General features: G+C 40.9%; 1 pseudogene; it reads left to right on the top strand.

Moving 5' to 3' along the window:
• Positions 1-1,445: 1,445 nt before the first annotated feature.
• LOC101584276 lies at positions 1,446-3,306 on the top strand (annotated as a pseudogene).
• The last annotated feature ends 1,208 nt before the right edge of the window (positions 3,307-4,514 follow it).

The raw sequence follows: 4,514 nt of genomic DNA on the forward strand, positions 1-4,514 counted from the left end.
GGGGCTGACTGGCATGTGGTGCTGGGGGATCGAACCGCAGTCCTTGTGCTTTGCCAACCTTGTTCCAAGTAGGTGCTTTAGACCACTGAGCCATCTCACCAGCCCAATGTCTGTCATCTTGATCTTCTACTTGTATATCATTTCTAATGTCATAACCATTATTACAATCCTCTTTTTATATAAAATGTAATTTTTTATTGTGGGAGAAAATAGTGGTGATGAAGCAGAGGTGGTTGTGTTATTCTGCTGTTATTTTCTCTGTCTAGAAGAAGAGCATTTTGTACATTGTCTTTCATGCCTATATTTTAAAAGACACTCTTAAAAATTAGGGCAATAGAAATAAATTATGTTATGATTTTCTTAATGTTTCTTGCCTTTCTTGCAACCCAGTTATTTTTACATAAGGAAAAATAAATATGAGTTGAGAGATATATGATATTTTTCTGGTGGTATGAATTAAACAGTTCAATCCTATAAGCTAAATTTTTACTTTATCTTGATGGTAATTCAACGTGCAATTTTATTCATTACAAATACTTAATAGCAACTTCTTTCACTACTCTCTTTTCACATTTACAAATATTTTTACATGGCTATTGGCTGCCATTTCTGTTTGACTGTACAACAAAATTATTTTTCTTATTTAACTGTATTCTCTTTAAAATAAATTTCAGGGGCCAGGGAGATGGCTCAGTGGAATAAGCACCTCCCTGGCAAGTGCAACGGCCTGAGTTCAATCCCCGGCTTCCTCCCCACCCCGCAAAAAAAATCTTTGGGACCAGGGATGGCTCAGTGAAATAAAGTGCTTCCCTGGCAAGCGCAAGGGCCTGAGTTCAATCACCGGTTCCGCCAAAAAAAATAATAAATAAATAAATAAATAAATAAATAAATAAAATAAATTTCAAAGAAGTAAGAGGGAGGGAAAAAGAGGCTTCAGTGCAAGGCATTGTGGACAGCAGTTCATGTAAATTAGATGACCTTGTGGGTGCTCAGCGCAGGGTCTTTACTGCCCTGCAAGAGTGTCTGGGACCCTGGGCCAGGGTGGAACGTGATGAGGTGGGGCCACACTCAGCCTGGGTGCTGCAAACCCTAGAGATCCACGCTTCAGGCTTCCTCACTCTGTGTCCTTGGGCCCCACACACTGCTCACAACCAGATGGATCCGCCAATGCTGGGTTCCCAGAGCCAGAAGGGTAGGTGTGGAAAGAGGCTGAGGTTCCACTGTCCACGTTTGCTCACTCCACATGGAACTCTGGATTGAATTGTCCTTTGCCCACTTTGTCCATCCTACCACCATTGGCAGAATGGGGGAGTGCTATAATGGCCTAGGGCTTCAGAGAATGTCTGGCAACATGAAGTAAGGGGACCTTTCAAATCCAGATGAGAAAGAGAGAGAGAGAGAGAGAGAGAGAGAGAGAGAGAGAGAGAGAGAGAGAGAGAGAAACAATGAAAGAGATTACCTTGGCTGCAGGACCTGTACCTCACAATGTGCAACTGTATTCAACATGGGTGAGTACCAGTGGGTCTGCTGCAAACGTGGAAGGAAATCCAAGATGCACAGCATCAAAGTGCACAAAAATGGAGGATGCTTAGGGCATGTCATCCCTGACACATGGGGTGTCCCAAAGCATGTGATGGTACAGCATGCAAATATGAGAACACAACCCACTGCAGAAAGCACATGCAAGCCATTAAAAGGGTTTACTCATTTTGGGTCACTGACAGTGTCCTGACAATGGCTCACCCATCTTGCGAGTTCCTCCAGAATTACCACATCATCGACCAGTTCCTCAGTCATGGCATAAAAACAATCATCAATCTACAGCAACCTGGTGAACATACTAGCTGGGGAAACTCTCTGGAGCAAGAAAGTGGCTTCACATACCTTCCTGAAGCATTCATGGAGGCTGGCATTTATTTCTATGATTTAGCTGGAAGAATTATGGTATAGCATCTCTGATTGCCATCTTAGATGTAGTGAAGTAATGACATTTGCTTTACAAGAAGAAAAAGTAGCCATCCACTGTCATGCAGTCCTTGGCCAAACAGGTGTTCTAATAATGTGTTATTTAGTGTTTACAACAAGAATGATTGCTGATCAAGCAATTATAATTCTGCAGGCAAAATGACTCATTTCCATGCAAATCAGAGTGCAGCTGCTCTGTATACAAGAATTTACTCAGTTTTGGACTCCTCTACACAATACCTTCACTTGCTGTGACCCAAAAGCACATGCTCTCACCTTAGTGCAAGACTTAATTCATCAGTGCCATTTACTTCATGATTATGAGGCATGACTTCTAAAATACATGCAAAAAATCATTCACGTAGTTCGCAAATTGCTGCTGGACTTGACTGAGAATAGGCTAGTAGTAATAAAGGGTAGATTAGAAGGGTCTGGACTGTGCTGAAATTGAAAAGACTGTCTCTGCGATGGTCGCAGTGGGCCTGAATAAAGAGTTACTGAGGCACCACAGTGATATAGCTGACCCATTTAATTCTACTGCAGTGGCAGCAGAGTTTGAGAATTAAGATGTGATTCTTTCCAGAGATCAAATTTAGAGGCTTTTTGGAAGTGTTGAATGCCTTCAGCCCCTGAATCATTTGAAGAGATGGCTCAGCTACAGTGACTCTGACTTAAAGAGAGCAGGAAGAGAGGACATCCTTGGCAAGGGGAGACTCCATGGATAGAGCCTGCCCAGGACATACTGGGCCACAAGGCCCAAAAGCAGAAGTGAAGCAGCCACTGATAATCCCACAGTCTTCAGAGCTGGATCTCAAAAAAGAAACTGTTCATTCACAGCACGTTTTCTTTCTGGAACTAGCCTAAGTGTGGTGACTTAGAAATACACAAAGATGCATAACCCTTTTGCCAAAGGAGGAACATTGCAAAGGAAATAAAATAGAGTTGAACCTTCTCTGTGGGTGTTTTAGGTTCACACAACGCTGAGGAATGCATTACACCCACCTTTACAAATGTCTCCAAGAATCCAGATCCCTCTCACCAGTAAGTGGCCCACTGGCAGTATGATCCTCATGGTGGCTGGAACCCAGACTCTGGCAAGGAAGTGGGCCAGACTTACTGCATACCTCTGGACTGTGGCTCCAGTCAAAGGCACAGGTGCTGGCTGGACCTGATATTCAGGACAGCAAAGACCTGTCTGAAGCAGTGCCACAGACAAATTTGCAGTCTGAAGTAAGTACAGAAGCAAGTAGAATACTGACAGTCAAAGCCCTGGCAAACTTAGATGAGTTTGTAGAAAAGGAGGAAGTGAAAATGAAGGTAGAAATGTGTCAGGCATTTTAATTTCTTTTTATTATATCCAAGCAGGAAATACTTATGTCAGAGCAAAAATACATGTACCTTATTCATTACAGAATTGTAAATATATGCTTACATCTTACTTTGAAATTTGAGGTGTTTCATCTTTGACGTGAATTTGATGTTACAGAAAGAAATGAAACAGCATAATTGTGTTGTTTCACTTTAATCTCCATGTGAACGAAAGCACATGGTATTATCGATCTGAAAAAGGCACTGATGTTGGCAGCTTTTTTTTTTTCTTGCTACTTGGTTTTGTGTGTGCAACCAACCCACAGAATATGGCATTGTTAAGCAGCCTGAACCATCTCTGACCCAGTGCCTGGCTCAGTCAATCTCACTGAGGAGCATTGACTGAGAAACATGAAAGAATTCCCAGAGCTCCTTGGTACTAGTGTTGAGTGAGCTTCTGCTCAGCTTCCTCTCCCTCAGACTTTTGGGTCTCAGTCTAGTGGGACCACCATCAGGACTCAGCGAAAAAAAATGGGAAAGACCCCAGGCCACCATGGTGATGTTAGTTTTCTCTGAGAAGAGGCCTTTAAAGTCCATTAAAAAAAAAAAATTCCTGGGGCCAGGGAGATAGCTCAGTGGAATAACCTCTTCCCTGGCAAGCGCAAGGGTCTGAGTTCAATCCCTGGTTCTGCAAAATAAAATAAAATAAAATAAAATAAAATAAAATAAAATAAAAATAAAGTCCATTTTCTGGCTTTTACTTAACGTATAAAAAACAAGCCTTTAATTGAAATATACTCTCCTCTTTTTTTCTGCATTTTATTTTTGGTCTTTGATTTTAAAAATAAATGCAATTCTGCAAAAAACTAAAATGAACATTGAATAATATGGTATCACCTATGCTTATCTTGTGCACTTTCACACGCATTCCTTTGTGTGATTTTCACACTAGTCCTAGGAAGCAGAAGATACCATTCATTTGTAGGTTCCTTGTTCAGCTTATAAATTCAGCATTATATATGAGATTAAGTATCACAGAGACCAAATGACTTGCTGAAGATCAGAGGGCTTGTGTCTAGCAGAGCCAGGACATGTACTATTTTGTTTTCATTTTCCCCTTAGGTCCTCAACTCACTGGAAAGTTTCAGGAAGCATTGTAGTTAAATAGTCATTTACACAGAGGTTTTTTGTTGTTGTTTTTTTTTTTTTTTTTTTTTTTTTTTTTTTTTTTTTCTTTTTGA

Source organism: Octodon degus, unplaced genomic scaffold (genome assembly GCF_000260255.1).
Source record: "Octodon degus isolate 3935 unplaced genomic scaffold, OctDeg1.0 scaffold00399, whole genome shotgun sequence".
In the NCBI taxonomy this organism is placed as follows: Eukaryota; Metazoa; Chordata; class Mammalia; order Rodentia; family Octodontidae; genus Octodon; species Octodon degus.